Source organism: Propithecus coquereli, unplaced genomic scaffold (assembly GCF_000956105.1).
Source record: "Propithecus coquereli isolate 6110/MARCELLA unplaced genomic scaffold, Pcoq_1.0 Scaffold30, whole genome shotgun sequence".
NCBI classification, from domain to species: Eukaryota; Metazoa; Chordata; class Mammalia; order Primates; family Indriidae; genus Propithecus; species Propithecus coquereli.
The window spans coordinates 1,166,643-1,193,328 of record NW_012148619.1 but is presented as its reverse complement, the minus strand read 5'-3'; the positions used below and the strand labels follow the sequence as shown (position 1 = coordinate 1,193,328).

Below are 26,686 nucleotides of genomic sequence, written 5' to 3'. Positions count from 1 at the left end.
CAGCCTTTCCAGGCAGCTCAGAACCTTTTACAGATTTCCTTCAAGTTCATTTTGGTTGACCAGTGCCCGCCTGCTTCCCTTCTGAAAATGTGCTGTGTGTCGGGGGGAAGTGACTCCATGGTGTCCCCCTCTTCCCAACACACCCCTTCTCCCCTATCCACACTCCTGTTAATTCTTTCTCCCAACCTCAGTGTGGCAGTTTTAAAGTACATCCACAAATTCTTTGACATTCCTGCCTTCGAGGGGTAGAGCCTGTGTCCCCTCTCCTGGAAACTGGGCCAGCTGTTGTGACTGTTTGGACCAGTGGAGTACAGCAGAGGTGATGCTGTGTGACTTCGACACCTATGTGAAAGGCTACACCGCTTCTTCCTTGGTGTCCAGAATACCCTGTCTTGAAAGTTTCAACCGCCTTGTGAACACGGTGTTCTGAGGCTGCCACACTGTGAGGAAGCCCAAGCTAGTCTACTCGGAGAGACCGTGCAGAGGCCCAGGAGGCGAGAGAGATATGCCTGGGCTGCCCCTGCTGCTTCAGCCTCTTCCTTCCAGAATTCCTAAAGCATAGAAACTGTGAGAGACAGAAAAATGTCATTGTTCGAAGCCATTAAATTTGAGGATGATCTGTTATGCAATGTAGGAACATATCCTACTGTTAATTGGAACATGAGTGAATCAGAAGACATCTCCCTGCACCGTCTGTGTGCTCCCCTGGGTAGAGAAGCTGATCGGCACCCATTCCCAGAGTCTCACTTCCCTTGGGGGCAGCTCCAACCCTACACCAGACCCCTCATTTCCCACGAGAGCTTTCGTGTGGCCCTTGTGTTCCTGAGCTCTCTCAGAGAGGACCACTCCCTGGTGGTAGGCCACAGGGAGGCAGAAAGGCTGCCGACCCCCAGGCTCTGCTGTGTCATGTCTTGGTCACACAGAGCTACTGCTTGTCAGCCGACAGTCACATCTCCAAAAGGTGCCCCAGCTCCTCCTCACCTCAAGTGTCATCCACCAAGGGTGCATAGAGTGCTGAGCCTGAGTCCCTGACCCCCTGCTGCCTCGGCCTGGCGGGGGAAGATCTTTATTTTCTGTGTGCCAGCCCCATGCTAGGCATGGAGGATACAGAGGAGAACATTAGTTGTGGGAAAGTTTTTTAAAAAAAAAAACCCATCAGGCTTTGGATATAAATTTTCAGAGCAAGCTGGTTTTATAAGGCCTCCCCCTCACCTTAGCGTCTACATTAGCATATTCATGACAAAACACATTAAGAGCCCAGACTTTGGATAGGGTCAGAGTGCAGCTTTTCCAGTTGGCAGCTCTGTGACTTTGGGCAAGTCACTTAACCACTCTGAGCCTCTTCTGCACAAAGGCGACCAGGCCTGCCTCCTGTAGAATGCTGCCAACCGCTTAGCAGGTACTCTCAGTGTGTCCATTCCCTGTGGGCAGGAGTTCCCCTGTATAACCAACAACTGTTAGAGCTATGAGCCTAAGCCTGTCCATCTTGGGAGAAGCACCAAATGGAGAACCAGCTGGGTTCTCCAGGGCCCTGTGTCTCTGACAGCCGACAAGGGTTTACTTTTTCCTGACACCAGCAAGGAGCCAGGCTCCAGGCTTGGTTCCATCTGGCATCTTGCTTCCTGGCTTAACAAAAGTGGAAATACCAGTGGAACATTCTAGAATGTGAAGTTCAGATATAGCTGGGGGTGGAATAGACCCTCTTCTAGGAAGGCAGGGATTGGAGATGTTCAGGATGGACTTCTGTTGTCTAAAGTGCCCACTATAATACTCCCCCTGTTATATCCTCGGAGAAACTGTAATACTGATAAACGACAGAGGTGAATGTCATATTAGCCTTCAGTCATTCAGCAAATATTATTGAGTGTTAGGCCCTGGGGATGTCTCATGGAACAGGAGAGGCCCCTTATGTTATGTGGTTCTGTCCATTTCTAAAGACTGGCACCAGTTTAAAAGCCTCACGTAAATCCTGATTAGTTTGGAGGAAATTAACCGTGCTTTGATTATTTACCAGGAAGAACAAAGACTTGCCTTCTGATTGCAAGAGTGATCTTTTAGAGCAAAAGTTGAGAGGTAGAATCTGGAAGAAAAGGGACAAAAATGTCTCTGGAATCACTGATCCCTTCTAGACAATCAGACTTTGAGACATTTGGGAAGGATGAGTCACCTTAGAGTAATTTATGGCGTGCTTTCCATTAGAATTGCAAAATTCTTACACTCAGAGGGTGTTAAAATATGACTTCACGTCGTATTTAATACACACTATATTTAAAACTGGGATGTGAGCTGAAACATGAAGGGAAAGCTAGAACGAGCTATACTCACTTGCCGACTTCTGAACTCATCTCAGTCCTGCCGTTGTCATTTTTGTTTCTGCCATTGATTGTATTTCGCTAATGGATTTTGAATCTGAACCATACCGTGAATTTTCAGGATTATTCGGCAAGGACAAACCCAAAGCATCAGGACACCCCGGAGCTGAGCTGGGGCTGACCAAGTCGTCGTCTGAGTCCCCGACTCCTGCCCCGGCTCCTGACAGTGTGACGGCCACAGCTGCTGTGGTGTCCACGGGCTGGGGTTCCACGCTGGCTCTGCTCCAGCTCGGGGGCAGCGTGTCAGTGTTGGCACAAGTGCCTCAGATGGCGCATTCTTTGCTTTATCAACCCTTCAGCTCCTAATCTGGTAGTAAAGTTCAGATGATTATGTGAGATATTTTTATCATTGGGGAAAGATCTGGAAAGTAGAAATGAGTGTGATCGGGGTTCTGTGGAGGCAGAAGGTGTTAAAGGAGAAGGCAGCATGGCATGGCCAGCGTCGAGGAGTGCTGGTGACGGTGACCCTTAACCAGCAGTGGTGGAAAAACACAGGGCAGAGAGAGGGGCAGCTGCAGATGTTGCCGGTGAGTTTCAGTATGTTGAGGCAGGCGGAGGAGACATGCTTGGAGTTTGATGGATGGGCTCAGGGAAATTCGATGTCCTTCATCGCGGGGTAGTCTTACAAAGCAAAGATTTGCCCCACCCCAAATACCAGTACTGCTCTGAATGAGAGGCATTCGACCAACTCTTCATTTCATGAGAGAAAATGGAGGCCCAGAGAGGTGATGTGACTTGCCCTAGGTCACACAGCTAGGAAATGGCAAGACTGGAATGGGAACCCAGTTCTTCAGACCCTGAAACTCAGGTCTCTTTCCATCATGCTCTTTGTGGGAGAAAAAAATAACTTAAGGAGTAGTAATTAGAGGGAAAGTCTGCATGGCATTGTGTATGGTATCGGCACATTACACGCTGCCATTTGACACGTATCTGCAAACAACAGAAGTGAAAAAATAAGAGAGAGAAAGAGAGTGTGTGTGTGTGTGTGTGTGTGTGTGTGTGAGTGTTTGGGGTCCTGAGCACGCCCACAGAAGGTATCAGGAAGTATATTGCTTTGTTTTAGGTTTTTAAAACAGCTTTATTGAGATGCAATTCACATGCCGTACAACTCACCCATGTAAAGTGCACAATTTAATGGTTTTTAATGTATTCACCTGGTTGGACAACCATCGCCACTATCTAGTTTTAGAACATTTTCATCACTCCAAAAAGAAACCCCCTGCCCTTAAGCAGTCATTCCTCAGAACCCCTCACACCCCTCCGTCCCCTGTAGGCAGCGACCAGTGTATTTTCTGTCTCTGTAGATTTGCCTGTTCTGGACGTTTCATAGCAATAGAATCATAAATATGTGGTCTTTTGTGCCTGGCTCTTTCACTTAGCGTAATGTTATCAGGGTTCTCTAAGTTGTAGTATACGTATCAGTTCTTCATTTCTTTTTATTGCCAAATAATATTCCATTATGCAGTTGTATCATATTTTATTTCTCTACATGTCAGTTGGGCATTTGGATTGTTTTTACTTTTTGGCTCTCGTAAGTAATGCTGCTATGAACATTTGTGTTCAAGCTTTTGTATGGACATATGTGTTCATTTGTCTTGGATATATATCTAGGGGTGGCATGCTGGGTTATAGGGTAACTCTATATTTTAACTCTCTGAGAACTTCCAGATTGTTTTCTAAAGTTGCTACATCATTTTTATATTCCTACATCAGTGCATGAAGGTTCTCATTTCTCTACATCCTTACCAACATTTATTATTGTCTGTTTTTTTAATCTAGCCATTTTGAATATAGTGGTGTGAAATAGTGTTTCATTGTGGTTTTGATTTGTATTTTCCTAATGACTAATGATGTTGAGCCTCTTTTCAAATACGTATTGGCCATTGTATATTTTCTTTTGAGAAATGTCTATTCAGATCCTTTGCCCATTTTTAATTGAGTTGTCTTTTTATTGTTAAAGGATTTTTGTTACGTATGTTCTTCAAACAAGTCCATTATCAGATATATGATTTGCAAATATTTTGTCCCATTCTGTAAATTGTCTTTTCACTTTCTTGACAGTATCACTTGCAACACAAAAGCTTAATTTTGGTGAAGTCCAGTTCATGTATTTTGTTGTTGTTGCTTGTGCTTTTGATGTCATGTCTAATAAACCATTGCCTAGTCCAAGCTGCCAAAGATTTGCCCCTATGTTTTCTTTTAAGAATTTTGTAGCTTTAGCTCTTACATTTGTGTCTATGATTCATTTTGAGTTCGTTTTTACGTGCGGCGAGAGTTAGGAGTCCAATCTTCTGTATGTGAATGTCCGGTGTTCCCAGCACCTTTTGTGGAAAAGGCTGTTCTTCCCTCACTGAATTGTCTTGGCACTCTTGTCTGCTCTGTTTCTAATAAACACACACTACTAGACTCCCTGGGCTGTATTTCTAGTCTGGAGACAAATACACAAGTAGCGTGTGATAGTCCCTCCCTTCTAGGGAATTCTATTCAGCTGGGACAAGCTGAGAAACAAATATGAAGGAAGCCAAAGCTGTGTGATGATGTAACAAACATTATTAAAAAATGATCGAATCCCTTCTTTATCAGATAAGCTCATAATACCATGTGCCTGTCTTCAGAGAACCGATACCAATCTCCCTCGCCAGAATAATGTTTTTTACTCCGTGGGTAGTGATAGCTGTAGCAATAGTTGTACTAATTTGGAAGTTGTGATATGAGGGTTTCGTGTTTGCCAGGCACTTTTCTGAGCGCTTGGCATATATCATTCACTTAAACCTTGCGAGAACTTCATGCGGCAGGAATGATTACCCACATTTTACTGATGAAGAAAGTGAGGCCCAGAGACATTAGTTAATTTGCCCTGGGTTCGTCACTCAGCCAGTAGGGGAAGGGGCCAGATTTGAACCCAACAGCCCAGATCAAGATGCCAGTCTACGCTTCTAACAATGAGGTAGACTGCGATGGGTCTGAATGTTTGTATCTCCCCCAGACTCGTATGTTGAAATTCTAACCTCTGATATCACTGCATTAAGAGGGGAGGCCTTTGGGGAGTGATTAGGTTGTGAGACTGGAGCCCCCAGAAAGGGGATTAGTGCCCTTAGGAAAGAGGTGCAAGGGAGCACATTTGCCCCTTCTGCCATGTGAGGACGCTGCAACAAGGTGCCATCTAAGAACCAAGAAACAGCCATCACCAGACTCCGAGTCTGCCGGTACCTTGGTCTTGGACTTCCCAGCCTCCAGAACTGTAAGAAATAAACGCTTGTTTATTAGAAATAAGCCGCCTAGTTTATGGTGTTTTGTTATAGTAGCCTGAGCTAAGACACTGCCTCCCTAGTTCCATATTTTGTCCCCAGTACCCAGCATGTAGTTGGCACTCGATAACCATTTGTTGAATACACAATTGGATAGAATGAATAAACGACCAGAGGAACAATTGAGACAGAACAGCAGCGGCCAAGGGAAGGGAGGATTGATTTATGGGAGAAAATTAGAGAAATGAAATCCATAGATAGGGTTTGCCTAAGTGAGAGTGATGACTGAAGCCAGAAGGCGCCCGGGGGAGAGGAATTGTTTCACATGGTAGGAGAGGGGAGGAGGAGGAGGGTGGGGTGGCGGAGTGCAGAGTCGAGGCTGGAATTTCAATGAAGACCCACAAAGCTGACGGTCCAGCCCGTGGATCGGCCTGTGGAAGGGGAATATGGAAACGCCATCGCGTAAGCACATACGCCCAGCGCCCTCCGCCCCATGCTATGAGCCAGCCAGGGCTGGCCTTGGAACTGCCGCGGCGTCGATGGCTCCGGGGAAACGGCGCAGTGTGCGTACTCAATTATTGGGGTTCTGGAAAAGAATAGCTGGTCTTGGAATTCAGGAGTGCCGTCTCAGAAGAAAGGCGTTCTCAGAAGTGTGCAGGCAGGCAGAGCAGGTTTTGTAAAACCGGAGTGCTAAGTGAGCTATCTCAGGTGACCTATGCTGGGGACTTTTAAAGCCCAAAAGGTTGCTTCCAGCTTGGAGGGTGAGGCTGCGCTGGCGTGAGAGAGCAGGCACAGCCGGGAGGGCTGCTTCTCACCAACCCAGCGCCTGCCACCTACCAACGGCTGCAGAGAGAGAGAACAGCAAGTGCTGATGTCACTGAGCCCTCGCTGTGTGCCGGGCACTGCTCGGTAGCGTTTTACACACTCATCGGAATCCTTTGAGGAAGTTACTCCTGTTATAATCCCCGTTTTACAAGGGAAGAAAATGACATTTAGCGAGAGGATGGGACTTGTGTGAGGTCCTCCCGTAAATGGCAGAGCCAGGATGAAAACTCACTCTTAGACCTCAGAGCCCTGGCTCTTAACTCCTGCCTTCCAAAGACCTGATCCCTGCACCTTAGGATTTTACAGTTTGGTTTGGGTGGCCCAGTGAGCAAACAAAATGACAAGGAAGGACTGTACTGGGTGCCCAGGAGAGGCAGCGAGGAGAGGGGGTGGAACAATTTGTAGACACCGTCCAGGATGGAGCAGCAGCGGTCAAGGAAATGGAGGCTCAGGATGGGGCAGAAATGGAAAGGGCTTGCACTGCACACACGAGGGTTAAGAACTGAGGAAGCAACCTCCGCAAGCCTCAGTTTTCTCATCTGAAAAATGGGAACAAGACCCATCTCCTCAACTGTGACTATCAAATGAAATAATGTTGGTAAAGAGCTTAGCACAGGGCCTGGCACATAGGAGGACTGCGTAAATAGTGGCCGCAATTATTCATTGTTGTGTGGTTATTGCTATCATTATTATTATTATTAAGCAGGCACTGTCTTAGGTGCTGGGAGACCAAAAAGAGTAAGACCCAGCCCTTGAGGTGCTTGTAGTCTAGGGAAGGAAATAAACATGGGAACAGATAATTCCTGTCTAACTGCCTGCTTCCTTCTCTGTGCACGCCCCACCCCTGCTAGGGAGTGTGGTACACAGTGCGTGCTGAGCAGATACTGTCGAATGTGTAACCATCAGTACATATTTTTAAATACAATATATGTGCAACATGAGAGTTGAACCCAATCCGTAGGTTGGCCGATCTGGGCCAGGCTTGGCTCCGTTCTGTAAGTGGATGCAGGTTTGCCCTCCCTGTTTCTCTTTCTCCTGGGAGAAATGGGCTTCCCACAGCACAGTTTCTCAGGGCAGCATTAGCAGTCCCAAAGCCCAAGCCCAGCTCCACAAGCAAATTTTAAGCATCTGCTCCTTTGTCCCATTGACCAAAGCAAGTCACGTGGCCAAGCCCAAGATCCATGGGGCAGGGAGATACACTCGCGGTCTAGTAAGAGAGACTGCAAGGTGGCACGGCCAAGGCATGGGTGTGGGAAGGGGTGAAGAATTAGGAACAGTCATGCATCGCTCACAGCAAAGTCTGGAGGGAGAGGAGGCCTTAGCCACAAATGTCTGCCCCTTGGCCTGGCAAATGTCCTGTTTTCCAGGAGGCCAGCCAGGCTGTGGCACAGTGCCGCCCCGACTCCTGCCTGCGGGTCTGTGCCAACCACCCAGACTCTTAAGGGCCGGCTGTGGCTGCAGAGCTGAACTCTGGCTCAAGCCAGCGCTGCCTTATTGAGTCTGCCCGGGACTCATTATTTACATAGACTGTAAAATAAAGCTTAACTCAAAATTACAGTAAGTCAGCGCGTCCAAGTGAAGCCAGCAGCTGGACTTTCACAGTTGAAAGCAGACTAAATAAAAGGGGGAGGGAGAAAAAAGAAGAGCCGCAAATAGAATGTCAGAGAATGCTTAATTATATAAAGGTTATGCGTCTGCCTGCGAGATTGTCGAAAGCGGCGGATGGCAACAGCTGGCGGAGGGAGCTGGGCTTCAGCTCTATTTATGTGTTTATCTGGTGCCTGTCACCCTAATGGCTGCAGGCAGTATTGATCACGAGTTAATTTTGCCTCATTCTTTCTTCTTCTTGGCTCTACCCTTATCAGTCTCACCTCCCCTACTAAAATAGGAAACCTATTGAATACATGGCAAAAACTTGGAGTTTTGGGGGACAGAGGCTACCAAGTAACGTAGAAGCAAGCTCTTATGATATGCCAGGCACTAGCCTAGGTGTTTTTTACATTTATAACTCATTCTTCAAATACAGCAACTCTCTAAGGTGGTGATTATTTCATTTTTGTTTTATAGATGAGGGTACTGAGGCCCAGAGAGGTTAAGTTATTTGACAGTAGTCACACAGCTTGAGGTAGCCTGGTGATTCTCTTAACCATGGCCCTCCCGATTGGGCTCTGCAAGGTGGTATTGTGGGATTTCTTTCACTGCACTTGGAGTGAAATTTGAACTCTTTACCAAGGACTACATGCTCTGTATGTTCCAACTCCCAACTTGTCTTCATCCACATCTTCTAGCATTCCCTGCCTTGTCCAGCACGCTGCTCTCCTTTCCATTTCTTAGACATGCCAGGCTCTCTCCTGTCTAAGGCCTTTGCAGGCGCTGTCACCTCTGCCTGAAACTCTGCCCCTGCAAGCATCACAGATGCCCGAGTCATTCTCTCTAGGTCGACTATGTCCCTCCCTCGCCCTTAGTATTCTTGATCACAGCACCCTGAGTGTTTCTTCCAGGGCGATTATCATTATCAGCAATGGTAGATTTATTTATTGTTGCAAGTCTCCACTCTGGTCTACACATGCCACGTGAGCAGAGACTATACTTGTTTCAATCACTATCCGTACGCAGACCTTGGCACACAGAGCCGGTGTAGTGCATCAGAGCAAGGGCTCTGAAAGCAATTGCCTCGGTTCAAATCCCAGCTCTGCCACTTTTTGTAGCCTGTGTGACCTTAGGCAGATGACTTCTTTCTGTCCTCTGTTTCTCCACCTGTAAAGAGGGATAATGATAGGGTTCTTGGGTAGAATGAATTGACTAAGACATAAAAATGCTTAGTATAGTGCCCGATACGCAGTAAGCCCTCAGTACATATTAACTGCTATTAGTCGTCATGATTAAGATGATTATTATTGGCACATATTATATAGTCGATGCTTGTGGAGTGGAGGAATGAATTTCTAATTGTAGAAGGGGAAACGGAGGCCTCAGTGGTTCTGTGGGAGAGTTCATAAGCTCTGCTCCCTGACGTCCAGCTCCGTGTGAGACTGCTCCGTCTGAGAGGACACAATTAAAGGGCTGTTCTCGTGCCCTGTGCTGGTCCCACCCAACAGTCCAAACCCAGTGCTGCTCTGTAAGGTAAGTGGGTTTGGAAAACTGCCCTTCGTGATTCTGTAAATCCTGTTGGTGGAGTTGGACAGTAATCCTGTCGGTGGAGAACGTGTTTTCTTGCTCCTGCAATGGACAAGATGATTCCAAACCATATGGAAGGTGTGGCTGGTGGGCTCCATGGTCCTGTTCTCCGACACCTCCTGCCACCTGGTCTGTTGTGAAAGGCCACTCCCCTTGGGAGGCAGCCGATAGAGAAGCTGTAGGCTGTGCTGGGACCCAGCCAGGGACAAACGAAGCCGATTTGCAGTTGCCGCAGAACCAAGTTGTTCCTCACGTTGTGACCTACGCCTGCAATGCCCCTCCTCATCCTCACATGCAGTCTTCTTTGGAGGGCTCAGTCTTGCTTTCCACTCTCCGTCCTGGGCTTCAGCAGGCTGCATGGGGAAGCATTAGCTTCTGGCCCTCTCTCCATTCCTTGCTCCTGCCTGCTGCTGGCTCTGCTGTCTGCCCTCTGCTCACCTTTCCTGGCCTCTTGGGGGCACCACGTCAGCCTTCAGCTCGTGGGCGGGGATCTGCTCACTGGGCACCCTTTGCCTCCTCCAGCCTGTGCCGTGTTCCGAGATCACTGAGAGCAGGGTTTCTTTTATCCTAATGCCATCACCCCTAATAGGATCAAAGTGCTCAGATCTCTCATTGAAGAGAGTAAATGATCACAAAGACCCCTGCCAGACTCATTTCTGCCAATCCCAGTGTGCAGCGAAGGGTCGGGGCATGGGCCCTGGTGCAGTCAGAAATGGAAGGCTGGTCCCCAGAAGCCAGGTGATGGCCGTGCCTTTGGGGCAGCAAAGTCTGGTGCCCAGGTCATGCACCAGGGCTGTCAGCCTCCGTTAGGGTTTTCAGTGGTAGCTCATTTGCATATGCAATGATGGGACGCTGGGTGGTCTAAGTTGCCCTTTGATTTTTAGTCTCCGGAGACTCCAGTGTTCCTGGTGTTATTTGGCATGTCTGTGACTTTAATTTCCTTTTTAATTTCTGTTGTTGGGAAGAAAGAACTCTGTGGAGTTACAATCTGCAGAGGACCTGTGTTGTAAGACCAGTGGGTGTCTCCGAGTGGCTAAGGAATTTGGACACGCATAACTGTCCCCGGGTCAAACCCCTGCCGAGCGTGTCCGGTGAACTCAGCTCCATAAGCAAAATTGCGCAGGATCAGCCCAGAGGAAAATTCAGCAAATTGGGAGCAGTAGTCATCCCTGCCGGTGGATCGTTGGAGGATTTTATGTCTGATTTTACACATTTTCCAATTTTTTTTTTCCACTGAGCACATTACTTTAATGTTTCAGAGAAAGATACACATTAAAAAATAAATAACATCTATACTCCTGAACACTCGAGTTTGTGATCTTAATATAAAAGACTAGAAAATGACTTAGAAACTAAATACATAGGTTTTTAAGGAATATATTTTATTCTTATTTATATTAATGAAGTATTAACATAATACAGCCGCAGGTTTGCATATGGAATGAGGTTAGTTGAACAGGGCTTTGAAAGACTATCAATTACGAATAGTTTATTGTGAAAGTTAGAAAATCAAACAGTACTAGAGAGGAAGGGGTTTTTGCACTTATATATTTGAATTTATATAGTATATGCTGTTTAACCCTGATCTGGTTCCTTAATGATTCTACGCCTTAGTTTTTCCATCTATAAAACGGTGATAAAATAGTACCTGCCCATGAGGTTATTTTTAGGATGAAATGATTCATATTTATGAAGTTCTTAGCACAGGGCTGGAACATAGCAATTACTCAATAAACGTTTGCTGCTGCTGGGTTAGTCTTATTGTTGTGATATTTAGGGTTTTGACTATAGTTGGTGCTTCCACATAAGCATTAGCAGCACTTAAAGTTACAGTAACGTTAGTGAACCCGAGTAGAGTTCTTACCATATCTGAGCCATTGCGCTCAGTTCTTTGTTTAGCTTCTCTCATTTGCTCCTCACGTCCGCTTCATACCATTCACTATGTTGTTATCTTCATTTTACAGATTAGGATGCAGGGGCTCAGAGAGGTTGAGTAACCTGCCCAGGATCACACAGCTTACAAGAATTTGATCCTGATTGCAAAGCTTAGGTTGTGAATCACTGTTCCATTACCTAGTGTTGTATTTTGTGTTCCCTTCCAGGTATCCAAAATATATGCTTGCCTTTACTTTCCCTGGGTCAAACATCCACTAGTTGAGATGTTTTAATGCCCTTCCAAAGGCATATGTCAGGAATTTCTCCAACTGTTTCCCCAAAGCAGCTTCCTCCCAGTGAATGTCCATCCAGGGAAGCAGGAGCTACCCCACACTCCCTGATCTGAGGCATTGGGGGGCTGAGAGGTTCATAACTGAACTGTTGTATGTTGACAGCAGAGATTTGTTTTTAGAAATGTAGAGTGATTCTGTGGCTTGCAATTAAACTCAGAATGGGAACTGCAAGATGAAGAATGAATTTCCTGCTTGTAGTACAGTGTCTAGGCAAACAATTAATCATCATCCGAACAAACACGCACCCCATAGGGTTTGGTCCCAGTGAGGGGCTCCTCTGCCTCCTGTTAGCTGGAGAATGTCGGTCCATCTCATGCGTGTAAGAGCAAATTCCTACGCTGGGTGCTTTGACAAATAAACTTCCTGAGCCACCATGCAGGGTGATCCCCTGGGGCCTGTGGGCCAGAGAAATTGTTGGGCTTTATCCCAAGAGCAGGGGGAGCCCAAAGGGCAGAAGTCTGATCAGATTTGCCATTAGGAAAGCCACTCTACATGCGGTGAAACAGTGATGGGAAGAGGCCGAGGTTAACCATGGAGTCCCAATGAACAATGGCGGTGCTCTTCTCTGAACAGTGGAGGGAGGTGGACAGGTGGAGGAGGCGTTAGGGAGGCAGACGTAACAGGACTCAGCACTACTAGATGTGATGTTTGGGTGGTGGATAGGGGGTGATGGTGAGGGAGCCGGCCCCTGCCTCCAGCTTAGGAGATTTAATGGACCTTCCCAGGTATAAACATCTTGGTCGTCGTGTGGGAAGGTTAATTTGGAGGAGTATACGGCATTAGTTCTCTGCCATCTTCTGAGCAGAACGATATTAGCCCTTTTCTAAGGCTCTTCTAAAACAAAAAAATACAAACCAAAAGTTCTGGCTTGCAAGCGTCTGAGGCAGAGGCTGCTGCAAGCAGGAGCTGGTGCCCTGCTGCTTCCAACGTTGAGCAGAGGTGTGTGGTCTGGGATTTCCTGTCAAATCGGCCTTGCAGCCCTCATTTCCAACAGCCTGTACCTACTCGGAGGGCCCATCTGAAAGGTGAACAAGGAGCCAAGAAAGGCTCTTTTCCAGTGTCTATGCGGAAGAGGTGAGCCAGCCTCCAATCAGATCTTCCTGGGCATCCCACGGGGGTTGTGGGCTCAGATTTTGTAAATCCTTCTCTGCTCCAGCTCCCCTCCCAGGAGCGACCGGCATGACTCACACTGTAGTGAGGACTCCGTCTGCGGGGACACGGAAAGGCCATGCAGGTTGGCCGTCATTGTGGGGCAGTCAGAGTGTGGGAGGAAGCATCCCAGCTGAAACTTGTGCCCCACGCCTCCTTGCTGGTCCTAAAACCTGCCTCCAGAATTCACCTACCTCCTCTGGGTCTTTGCTCAGTGAGACCCTTTCTGACCACCGTCTATCAGACTGCATCTTTTCCCTTCCCTGCTTTACTTTTCTCTGTAGTATTTATCACCATCGGATATACATCGTACTTAGATTCGTTCTTGTTTGTTATTCCCACCCCCCGTAAGATACAGGCTCCAGCAGGGAGCTGCTGTGTTTTATTTGCTGTTCATTGCTGTATCCTCAGGCCCCAGAGCAACGCCTGGAACCCAGGAGGGGCTCTGTCAATATGTGTTGAGTGGATAATAATAGTAACAGCTGACTGTTATCTGCTGAGACCCCACGCTCATAGTCCACTGCACAGTGGGGAGACGGGCACTGAGCAAGCTGTTTCAAGGTGCCGTTTTGTGTAAGAAGCGGTGTAGGGCATGGTGTGAGCAAGGTGGGCTTCCCTGAGGGAGGGGTGAGTAGGAGCCTGAGGGGAAGAGAGAAGAGTTTTCAGGTGGAGGGAACGTGGCCCCTCGCACAGAACCCACAAATGAAGAGGGCGAGTGTGAAGGGACTGGTCTGGAAGTATCCAGGGGGCCAGGCGGGGCAGGGTCTTAGAAACGACTGGGAGATCTGGGCCTTGATCCCCCAGGCGGTAGGAGGGCGTCAGAGAGTTAGAAGGGAAGTTTGGAAGGAAGAAGGCGGAGGACATGCTGCTTTGCCCAGATGAATGAGTCGCAGGCTGGGGCGAGCTGGCGCCAGTTTATCCACAGACCAGCGATCACTTCAGCCAAGACGGTTATGGCTCCAAGATTTTCCCCTAAGTTCCCCCCCATTCCTCTGTCGTCGTTCCCATGTCCTTCCCAACCCCATTCCAAGCCAAGCTCCGTGCCAGACACTGTGCTAGCATCAGGTCCCCTGCACAGATCATCCCACATTGTCCTCACGGCAGCAGGTCCAGGAGCTGGTGTTATTATCATCCCTGCTTGGCAGTGGTGAAAGCTGAGGCCCAGACCCTTGCCCAGCTTCACTCTTCTGGAAGGAGTCAGCTTTGGAACCTGGAATCTAGCCACAGGTGTCTCCTGGTCCAAGTCCAGTGCACACGATCTCTTTCTCCTTTATGGACTGGCTCTGTCATTCTTAGGACTCCACATCTTTATCCTGCCCTGTGGGTGGCCAGAAGCCTCCACCGGTGGCCTGCTCAGTCCTGGCCTCTCTCAGGATGTCCTCACCTGACTTCCTTCTGGAATCGAAGCAGCTCTTCCCGAGTTAGCATGAAGGAACATAAGAGGCTTTCTGAATGGTTCCTGCCTTCTCCCAGCTCTTGCCCCACCACCAGTAATGTGTCTGAGAGTGGCTCCCTTCCCTTCCCTTCCCTTCCTTTCCCTTCCCTTCCCTTCCCTTCCCTTCCCTCCCCTCCCCTCCCCTTCCCTCCCCAGTGGATTGCAGATGGCAAAACTTGGGATCCATCAGAGAGCTAGTTTGGGGTGCCGGACCTTTCTCTCTCTCTGAGAGTAACCTGCTTCAGAGCCTTGTCAAAGGTGGGGAGATCAGTATTTATATGAGGTGTGGCTTTCATAATGAACAGAGGTATGAAGTACCTTGCAGTGTCCTGGAACTAGCCCATTTATAAAATAACTTCTTTTTTAGTTGTTTTGGGGCTGGAAGACATTGTCCAAAAGTAAGAGATTAGGTAACTGACTATATTTTTGTGCTTTATTTTTTTGTGAATGAAAATACCATCCCTATTATTGCAGATGATTTACCCTGATTTAAAAAAATTGTGGTAAAATGTACATACAACATAAAATCTACCGTCTTAGCCATTTTTAAGTGGGCAGTTCAGTGGCGTTCAATGCGTTCACATTGTTGTGATGGTTTGGTTTTTGAAATCCAGAAAAGAATACCTGGGTGTATTTCATCCAGAAAGGTTAAAAGCAAGCATATGATATTACTTCCTTGGCTACTCCTTATAGCTACTAACATTTGGAAAGTTTATTCCGGTTTGCATAGTCCATATCACACATCTTGCCCCACCGAACCCCCTAGGGGCCTGAGATGAGATGGGTGCAGGACCAAAGGTGGCCAAGGTGTTGGGTGGTCTTCCTTTCGAGCGTGTTCTGGTGCCATCTAGTGTCCGTGGGGCCTCGTGCCGGCCGGGCTAAGGCTGCTGGATTTCCCCTGCTTTGGGTGGAGGCTTTATAAAACCCAAATGGCTTTAAAAGAGCACCAAGGAGATGTTTGTCTTTTTAGATCAGCTGGTATTTTTTTCCAGCCCTGATCCCTTGGAAACTTGCAACTGAAATTTATTTCATTAACAGTCAGAACAGTTTGTCCCTTTGAAGCTCAGACAGGGTGAGATTAATATGAACCCAATATTAAGCTATTAAGCATCAATTTGGCAAACCTGTTTATAAAGGAGAGCTGAACACAGAAAATGAAGGTTGTATTAAAAGGCTCCTTTGCCAGATTCACTCCCTTATTGGAAAATATGTCTCAGTAACCAGCGTTTTTGTGTTAGAGAAGAGAAAAAAGAAAAAACATGTATGTGTGTGTGTATGTATATATGCATGAACACGTGCTTTGATAATATGTGGTTATTCCAATAGTAGTAATTAATAAGATTAATAATGCCACGTAGCTAAACTTGTACAATGCTGATTGTGTGTCCAACGTTGTTCTAAGTGCTTTATATTTTAAAGTTTTTAATGTGCACAACAACCCCAAAGGAATAGGTGTTATTATTTCCCCATTTCAGAGATGGGGAAACTGAGGCACAGAATGGTTAAGTGCTTTGTTGAAGGTCACAAAGCCACAGTAAGTATTTTGCGATAGAACAATTTCTAGGGACTTGGAAGCGCATGGATTTTAGTTGGAGTTCCAGGGGACGGTGTGTTTTCTGTTGCTGCCCTGTGTTCCTCGGGTACCTTCCCAGGGCGGCTGTTGGCTTTGCACAGCCATGTGTCACCTCTAGTCCCGAGCACCTAACAGCCCCGTGCACAGCTGGTGGTTCTCACTGGTGCCTGCTGAATGAGTGGAGCAGGTTACGCTCACCTGGGGTGTGGGCCTTGCTCAAGGAGCTCGTGACTACGAGGTTGCGAGAAGCTGCGCGTGCCTAAGCACCAGCTTAGAGCCGGCAGATCTGCGTTCTGTCCTCAGCTCTGTTACCCACCGTGTGACCCTGGGCAAGGGATTTCCTCTCCCTAGTCTCAGTTTCTCCATTTTGGGGATAATAAAATGAGTTTTATTTTGTTTGGGTTTTTTGGTTTTTTTTGAGAGGATAAATGAGGTAATGGTTGTGATAGCACCTTGTCCAGTGTTTGGCACATGGTGTGTGCTCATTAAGTTTTACCTTTGTGTACGTTTTATCTGGAAATTGAAACTTATTTTAGCTCTCCTTCCACGTTTTTCTGGCATTGCCCTGCAGTGAAGATTCGTGTGCCCTTTCACCTGAGAGGGCTGAGTCCATTTTCTACGTTGCAGGATAGAATGGTCCAGCCCTGAAGGAGTTCTTAGATGTCTGTTCCAGTTGGAAGAACTGAAAGCTGAGAAAGTTCGGCTTTGTCCCCTCTCTGTTCTTACAGATTTCCATATATATATAAAACATGTATATATACACACGTGCATGCATGGCAACCTGAATAATTTTTTTCCTGCATATTGTTTTTATCATAGCATGGTTGCTTAATTTACAGCAAGCAGCAAATAAGCTGGTCTTGTTTTGATCCAAACATTGATGTTTTAAAAGTCATACACAATATTAACAAGAACATATAAAAATACCTTTTTAGAAGCTTCTATAAGAAAGAAAATACAACATTTAACCTCACAACTTTCCTCTTTGCCAGAACTGCAAACTACTGCTAGAGTTTTAAATAGACTTTTTGTTGTTTAAGCCATACATCCAAGAAAATCTAAAAAAATTAAAGAGATGTGCATATAAATGATTGCATAGCAGAACATGAACATGAATTGCACACAGTAAAGAAAGTTAGAAATATTATCAAATATAAAAAGGTTCTAGAATCAATCCTTTAAACACATTTCACAAACTGTATATAAAAACCGTTGTTTTGTTCTTTACAGGCAAAGCCTAGTTTACTAAAACCAAAATTGAAAAAAAGTAATCCTCTAAAAGGAATCGTTTTCCCATAATATTTCTTGCTCATATCTGCAAGCAAGCAATCTGAGATTTTTTAAGATGCTGGCTTTTTATTCTGAGGTGAGATTGGACACGTCAAGTCACTTTGGCCCCCAAAACAATCTTTCAGAGAAGTATTAGAAAGGATAAATAGGTAAGGGTATTACTTCTTCATTTTTAGTCAGTACATTGATAATCAAAAACTCAGAGTTGCGATTCTTGCTTATAACTGACTAATCCTTTTTCCAAAATTATTTTAAATCTCATGTCATCACAGAATCACCTAGAATGACAGTGCTGTCTTTCAGCTTGCCACATATTAAACTGAGGAATAAAGAGCAAGCCTTTCTCATAAAGAGGTAGGTAAATTTTGATACAGATGTACAGGCCAAGTGCTGTGAGCATCACAATTCAGTCCTTTTGTACTTTGTGGGCACACGAGCAAAACCTGCTTTGAAACAATTTACTTACTTCTAACAGCAGTAAGAAAACTAAGTAATATTATAGTCAACAGTATTCCTTAAATTTTAGAAAAGCTACATAAGAACATTCTTTTCCCCTTTAAATTATTTCTGCCATCTTTGACCTGCTCAAATTTTAAGGTGAGTTTTTTCAATGTTTTCTATGTTTCAAATCTTCATAGCAAAAAAAAAAAAAAAAAGCAATGAAGTCTCCACGCTTCAATCAAAAACTCAATCTCCCTGAAAATACTACGTAACCCAGTTGGCATCATTCCCCAAGACAGTGGGGTTAACAAAGGAACTATTCCACACCGCTTCGTAAATAAACTATAATATTCTCACGGGCCTAGACATCTTGACAAGACACAAAGGTCCACCCTGAACCTAAATATATATGTCTGAACGGTCAGTGCTGTCCTGTGGCTACAACTTCACTTGTGCATCATTCGATCTTATTAATATTAGCAAGCTACCTTCCTAGGTTTATAGTTCTACCAAATATGAATATGGGAGTTTATTTTTAATAAGACAGTGTTGCAAATTAGGGTCAACGAACATCTTTTCACCAGATACTTAAAGCACAAAAAATGAAAATCTTTATAAAAGTATGCAGAGACACCACAAATTGGTGGCTGCCCATGACATGAAACAAACTGGACTCTTAATGCAGAGTGGCTTCTCAGCAGCCCATCATTTTAATTATAACCATTCCCTGGTACCAGGAAAACCAGCAAGTGTGTTTAAAGCATCATTGCAACATTATGTTCCTGATAATTCAAGTAAACCAAACTATGAGTAAACGAAGGACACATGCCTAAAAGTTGTCATGGTTTATACCATCAGTGGCCACTGAACTCAGGACTAGTTCAAGACCTTTATCTAGATTTTGACCTCAACCTAATCTGTGTTCCTGACTGAGATTTGCATCTAGATGGTTCTTTTTTCTTTGATTCCTTTTCATATCTTGAGCCAGACTTAGCATGTGTTTTGGAATCTGGTTTAGAGGTGCCTTTAGCTTTGGTGTGAGATGCAGACCTAGGTTTAGCCTTCATTTCTTTTTTTGGGCTGGAACTTGGACTGTGGTCTTGAGTTGGATTTAGGTCTTGAAAAAGATCAATTTCAGTGTTTGAATCTGTCATTGTTGGAACAGCTTCTGCTAAGCTGTGGTCTTCCTGTCGGTCTTCTGTTTCTAGGACTGTAAGATCTTCCATAGTTGTAATCAGAAGAGCAACTTCATGATCTTCTTTCATAACTTCAGCTTCTAGAATGTCTGTATCTTACCATAATCATCACAGCATGAAGAACTGGACACATTCCTCCCTTGGCTTTCATCTGACTTGATGTCTTACAGTCAAACTGTATTTCAATTTGACATCCACAAATCCATTTTCTGTCCAAATTACGTAAAGCACCATCAGCATCATGAACATCCTCAAATTGAACATAAGCAAATCCTCTTGGATGGCAAGTGTAGAAATCGTGTGGAACATACACATCAGCTGTAGGACCGTAACAACCAAATTCACACTGTAAATCTTCAGACCCGGTGTCATCAGCCAAGTTCCTGACCATCAGAGACTTGTGGGTGGGGCGGGGGGTGGACTGGGCCCCAGGTAGCAGGACACAACGACAGCATGACTCTCAGCCGGGGCCACTAATGGTCTTAGCAAACCAAACAGTGTGTGGTTCCTTAAACACACACAGCCAGACGGCTCTGCTAAGGCAAATCAGCATAGAGTGTGGGACTCAAGTACACAGATTCATGTGCCAAGATGATGAACTGGGTTATAGAAAAGCAGTATCTTAGCCTGAAAGAATGTACTAGCAAGTCCTTGGGATAATTATGGATCAAGTATCACAGCAATGGAGATAAAACCAGAAGGACATGAGACATTTGGATGGACAGCCAGACACTGTCCAAATTTATGTTTGTCTGTTGCCTCCTGTAAGGTAAAATTATAACATCAGCATCTTATGGAAAGTATGAGAAAGGAGATCCTGAGACATTTTCAGCCAACGGGGGATCATAAATTTAAACGCATTATACAGTTCTTACTATTGCAATTTGAGATGTGTAAGGTGTCACTGATAGTCTTCTTAGTATGCAGTGTCTGTTGTCGTTAGGTGAACTCACAATATTAATAAGCACTTTTATCGGTTCCTGTAAAAATCAACTTCTCCTAATCCTGTTTTTCCCATCGTGTCTTAGGCTGCTCAATCATAGATTCTCCCTCCATGGGGTCTGTAATATTTGCTTGTCTGCAGAAGCGATTTCTTAATCCAAAGGTATGAAACCCTGAGAGGGAATTTTATATATTATCTCAACAGTGATGTGGGAAATGAGATGTCTTTGTTCAGGGAGCTCTCGTGGGCCTCGTCCTCGCATCACAGAGGAGGCAGCAGTGTGGTGTTGCAAGCCGGAGCCCAGCGTCGCAGCCGAAGGGTGGGAATTGCTACAGCGGCAGCCACATGGGGCATCTGCTGCCAACCTCACTGAGAGATGGGATCAGCCATTCATTCCCTCTTGGGCTCATGCGGTTATGGTTATGCTTCACTTGCTCATCTTGCTGGAAAATCTGTCATTGGATCTGGAGTAGGAAGAAGAGCTCAGAGTTGGCAAGTGGGTGGTGGGTGCTGTGGGCTCTCTGGGTACCCAAGAGGCATCATCTGCCCGGCACCATGAGGGCATTCAATGGGGAGGAACACTACTTCCTCTGGTTTCCCCGCCTCTGCTTTCTCCTTGCCCGATCCCTCTCGTGTTCCCAGTCCTCGACTCTCAGCGTCCTTCTCATCTCGATTTTGCCTCTTTCTCCCTCTTTCTCTTCCTCACTGTGGTAGATGCAGCAAAGCCAGAGTGATGTTTGATGGATACTTGGAATACCAGATCTTCCACCTTCTTTTGACTCAGCCTGGAGATGCAGCCTGTCTGCTTTTCTATGTAAATTATTTACACACAAAGTTTAATAAGTGCAGAGTTTTACTGTGGCTTGTCCCTGAAACCAGCTCTTTCACGTCAAAGCCAGAAGTCCAGGGAAAAGTCTGGGGAAAGTTGTGCCTCTGCATTCCAGTTCTGTGCCATCTGATGCCTGAAAGTTTTATCACTGGCTTTTTGCCCCTTCCCCACAGGTAGGATTTGGGAAGATCATGGAAAGTTGCCGTTTCTGACCGTTGAGCCTTGGGTGGGGGCAACAGTTCTGATCTTTCATTCCTGTCTTTTCCTATTCTGAGTCTTTTAATTACCTGAGTATTTAAAATGTTAACTTCTCCATGCCGTCTCCCACCCACTCCCCTAGGACAGTTCTGTGATTTAAGAAGTATGGAAAACACTGGAGAAAACGAAGGGAAACAAGTTTCTTTGCTTTGGGACTTCTATAAGCCATGGATGTATTTCGGTGCATTAGACATCCCCAAGTGGGGGGAATATTAATAGTGTCTGGCATTTCCCAAAAGTACCCAACCGTAGAGTTATCTCTTTGAATTACATCTCATGGATCAACACTACCAGCAGTCTGGCTCCCAAGGACTTGCTAGTACATTCTTTCAGGATGAGATACTCCTTTTCTATAACCCGGTTCATCATCTGGGCACATGAATCCGTGCACTTGAGTCCTACACTCTGTGCTGATTTGCCTTCAAGGATGGGTTTTGCGCCGAGCATGCCGACCCATGTCAGAAGGACTAAGTTGAGGCACAAAACCTTGAGTGCCCACTATGTCCCAGGTATTTCATGTGTACTGTCGTAGGTATTCTTCATTCCAACTCTGAAAGGTAGATCTTACTGTCCTTATTTCACAGCTGAGACCAGCAATGTACAGGGAAGTCAATTAAGTTACCCAAAGCCCTGCGACTGGCAAATGGCAGGGCCAGAATTCAGCATAAATACTAAGAAGAGTCCATGAGACACAACTCAGCCATGCTAAGCCTCAGTGGTCACTGGCCAGCGACCTGAACTGAGGTTGGCCATTAAACAGGGATCTGTGATGGGACCATTCTCTCGCTGTGTGTGTGTGTGAATAAGGCACATCCCTCCTGCTGCTGCAACCAGAACACTTACATCCTTTGGCTACCTGAACACCTTTTAAAATGTAGGGCTCAATTCAAATACCTACAAGTTCAGTTTTTACCCACCCAACTTCTAATGACATAACCCCATGAGTTCATTTACCCGTGGCTTCTCTTACCCAGATTAGCAGATCCCCTATAATTTGAAGACTCTGGTCCAAACCCAGGGGAGAGATTCTGAATGTAAAGCATCCAAGTCCAGCAGCCCCGGTGGAAACGGAGAAATGGCAGCACACCCCTCATCTGCAGTCTGGCCGGATCGCCTAAATTGGTTTCCAGGAGGGTTTAAGGTTCATGAGAACAGTTCAGCAGCGCTAAGCTGGTTTTAATAAGCGCCTTGTGCCCGTGGACAGCATCATAGATCAATACAATATATGCTCCAAATTCAGATGATAAATGAGTACCATTATGACCTAATTAGCAAGCCTCATATTTTGAAGAGATAAATATAATTCCACCATATCCACTTCTTGAAAAATGCCGTTGCTGCTTGCCTTCCCTGCTGCGGAGATGAAGGCAGAGGGAGCAGAGGTAAAGGCAACCAGTTACATATGTATTTGCTTCCGTGGTGGGTAGCTGCTTTCTCTGTGTGCACACACTTCCCTAGCTCAGCTGTGCTCGTTATTTTTTAAGGTTAGATGATAGGAAAGTGTTCATATACTTTTTAAAAAGTCAGACCGCCTCTTGAGGGTGGAATTTACTGGGCCATACGTAACTCAGGGGACGGCACCCTCACCCTTTAGTCTGTTGTGTTTGAGCAGCATCAGCCCGAGTGCTTGACTGCAGATCGGGGTTTGCGTGTGAGGCTGGCAGTGACACCAGCTGGCTGCCCGCTGCAAGAGGACGATCCATTGCCTTGCGGGCAAGAGTATGCACTCCGGATTCAGACAGACCTGGGTTCAAATCCTGACTCTTAACCTTTCTTAACTTTGTGACCTTGGCCTTTCTGAAAGACAGTTAAATGTGGGTGATAATAGTACCTACTTCCTCGGGTGGCTGGGAGGATTAAATGAGATAGTGTGTGTTGAGTGCTTAGTACAGTGCCTGGCACATGACGCAGGCCTAGATCAATGCTAGCTTTTATTAATAGTCTCTTTCGTCTTTTGTACAATGAAGTAGTTGGACCAAATCAGGTTCCCAAACTGAGGACTTCAGATTCCTAGGGTTCCATAAACATAGGGTGGCCCACAGGCTGTTTTCAGTCTTAGTTAGAAATGCCTGACTTTGCCTTTAGCAGGACTCAATTCCAGCTTCACAGGAACACCCATGCTCTCATGCTGATCAGAGGCTTGGCTTGGCAGTGATATTTGTTTATGATTAATAAAAAATGGGAATCAGATTAATTAGTACTTAATAATTGCATTTTGGTGATAGATGTTGCAACCAGACTGCCCTTACACATCTTACTTGGAAAATGTCTCTGGTTTAGCAGATGGCAATTGTCCGAACATGTGATCCTTTTGGGGGTGGGTGGGGTGGGCAGTAAGGAGGGTTTGGGGTGGTGGAAGGTTTAGGACCCTTGATCTGGATGCTATTTTCCGGTTATCCTCTGGCCCTGTGAGTCCAGCCTGTCTAGAGAGCACAGCTTTGTGACCCAGCAGGGAGCACAGGCAGCTACCCTCTGACCTCAGGACATTACATTTAATGCGGATTATGACAATTTACCTATTCACACTCCCCTCTCCTCCCACCTATTATCCCCTAGCTTGTGGCCTTGGCTCAGGCCTGATAAATGTCCTTAAAATCTCAGGAAAATGCTGTACTCAATTCTGCTCCCTGCTGTCCCCGTGCTGCCAGACCACTCTCTCTGTGGCCTAACAGAGTTTCTTAACCTCAGTGCTGGTGACCTTTTGGACTGGCTGATTATTTGTTGCATTGTAGGATGTTTAGCAGCATCTCTGACATTTACCCCTTAGATACAAGTGGCACCCCTGCCCCAAAATTGTGACAACCAAAAATGTCTCTAAGACATTGTCGGATGTCCTCTGGGGGCCAGACCCAGCTTAACGTCACACCTCCTCCATGAAGACTTCGGTTGCAGCCCACAGAATGCATCAGATAATCATAGATGATCCTGTCTGTGGTCTGTGTGTGTGTCTTCATTTTGTCTCTCCAGCCAGGTCTCACCGTTAAGGAGTCTGGACCATGCCTTAACTTCTCTGTGTCTCCACAGAGCAGATCCTTCTTTGCCGTGTTGATTTTTAACAAGGGCCTCTTGGCTTGCTATCAGTTACCGTGAATTGAGTGCCTGATATTTTCCAAGTCACTTTATGCATTTTTTTCTCTGATTTCTTACAACCACTCTCGTCTTAACAGGGAAGATATCTGAGGCTCAGAGAGGGCAAGTAACTTACCCATAGTCACACAGGTGATGAGTACAAGCCTGTACCCTTTGCACTAAATCACCCAATCTCACCAGTTCTGGAGGGCAGCGAAGAGACAGCTGGTTTCTCTGCCTGTCTAGGGGTTAGAGCCCGTGCAGCCAGTGTTTAAATTGTCTCTAGGAGATCAGGATGAAGGGAGAGCTGGAGCGTCCTTTGAGAGTGGATGTTGGAAGAACGAGTGTGGAAAGAATGAGCGATAACCTCTCTTCCTCCAGGAAGCCTGGGCAGCAAGAATCTAGCTGGAGTGACTGCTCCATAATTGTAGAATGGGGCACTGGTTGGTTGGTTGGTTGGTTCTTGTGCTGGGGTCCTGAAGGCTGTGTCAAGAGTGGGTCAGTATACATCCCTGGATATCCTCTGGAAAATGACATATCTCTCATTGGGCTAGGCGCCATGCTAGAGGAAAAGTAAATATTCCCTCTGGCAGCCGGGGAAAGAACAGTCAGTAGTGATGAGCAGGAGAAAAGGGGGGTGATTTGTTTTGTCTTGGAAAGCTGTATTTTTAACCCTGAATGTGGCTTGTTTGTTCTTAACAAATCCTGACCTGGGCAGTTCACAGAAGAGAAAATCCAGTGAACCGTGAGCCTAGGAAGAGATGCTCACCCTCCCCAGCGGACAGGGCCAAGCAAATCGAAACCACAATGGCCCTGCTCAAACGGGAGAAAACCTCACCCATGTGTAGAAGAGGACGTGATTCGGGATATTTATGTTCTCGTTGTTGGTAATGATGAAAAATTTCCAAATAATCTAAATGTTTATCTGCAGGGGATTAGACAAGTCATATGATGGAGTGGCATGCAGTGCATGAATTTTAAAAAAGAGCAAGATGTTGATGGGTAGTATGGTAATAATACAATTTGTATGTACTTTAAAAGCACACGCAAACCAATACTATTAATTGATCGTAGATATAATTGTATCTATGAAAGTATTAAAAACTGGACTTCAAGGCTGCAAAACAAACTGAAGAAAATGATTACCTAGAGCCAGGGGGGACATGTGGGGTGGGCGGGCAGCACAATTGATGTAGACAGGAGTCCTTCACCTTATCTGAGAGGTATTAGTGTGCAGGAAAATTAATGGAAATGTGACAAAATCTAGCTAGTTTTAATTCTGGGTGCTGTTTGAACTTCCCCCAGCCCCGTGTTTTTCTGTATTTTTATAGACAGCTCCACCCTACATGGATATAGGTACGGTACTAGCTTCGCCTCTCGTGCAGGCTGTCACGAGGATCCGGTGGCAGTAATAGATGTGAAGATGCTCTGTCAACTAGGACACCATGCAAAGGCAGGAGAGTGTTTATTTAATAAGAATAATCACCTATGGAGTTTTTCTCTGGTCCTTGGCTAAGTAGCTTTGTAGCATTTGGAGGCCTGGGAGAGTTTGCAGTGATTTACACTCTCCATACCTTGAAGTTCATGTTCGTTTGTTTTGTAAAAACTCCCCAGAGCACACAGCAGAGATAAAAGTAAAGAGAAAACAGGAATCAAATTTTTATGTGCGTCTCGGAAGGCTGGGGAGGATGTGGGAGCGGATGCATCCCTCCAGGAAAACGGAGACGGCTGCCTGAATGGAAACACACAGCCCCATCCCTGTCCTGAGGCCTGGGATTTGATCTTCCCGGCAGTCACATTCTTTGGAGCAGATCTGATGAACTCTAGTAAATGCTTGCTGGGTCGTGGTGTACGCAGTGCCTAGAATAGGAGAGTTCGGTGGGGTGGGGGCAGGGAGTCGTCGGTCAATAAAGGGAGACAGGGATGGCGGAGGAAGGGATGTCGGCTAACCCATATAGATGAAGGGCACGTTCAAATAGTGGTTTCTATGGCAACACGTGGACTGTGCCAGGTGCCCCCAGCCCGAGCAGACGGCACGCTCTGCACAGAGCACTCTCCCGTTACCTGGAGAGGTAGCCAGCTGGAGCGGTCGGGTCAGGAAGTCAGCCGGATAGTCTGGTAGAAGGCCGGCTAAAACACAGCGCGCAGCCTCATCTGCACTTCCGAAGGCAATAAATTCTCATTTAAGCTGCAGTATTGATCTGCTCTGTGAAATCGCAGTGTCAGAGATTTTTTTCTCTAGCTGTACAATTGGGACCTTTCCCTGACTCTCAGGCAGGATGTGCAGGGGCTAATTTGTTCCATTTTCTGAGAAAAATAAAACTCTATTGCTTACTCCCTGCCCCTACCCCCTTCTTCACTTCTGGGGGGAAGCCATCCAGGCAGTGGCTGGGGTTTCCGGGCAGACGGTGCCTATGCTTAGCAGCCCCTGCAGACGCCCATCAGGGACCTCTGAAGGCAGGAACAGGCTGGGGACTGGTGGTTTTACTCTGATGAAAGGATGGGCTGCAGTCTAGACCTCGTTCAGACAGCCCCGCTGGATTTGCTAAGTGAGCTAAAGAAGAGGTAGACACAAGAAAATCCGTCTCTCTGTTTGTGCCTGCTCTGTAATTCTGCTGTCTGTCTGTGATTTGTACTCATGTTCTGTTTCATA

General features: G+C 46.1%; 1 protein-coding gene and 1 pseudogene across 2 annotated transcripts in view; one reads left to right on the top strand and one right to left on the bottom strand.

Moving 5' to 3' along the window:
* LDLRAD3 (low density lipoprotein receptor class A domain containing 3) overlaps window positions 1-26,686 on the top strand; it is a 258,525-nt gene that overhangs the window by 164,517 nt on the left and 67,322 nt on the right. The window lies entirely within an intron of this gene.
* Window positions 18,795-25,619, bottom strand: LOC105814536 (annotated as a pseudogene).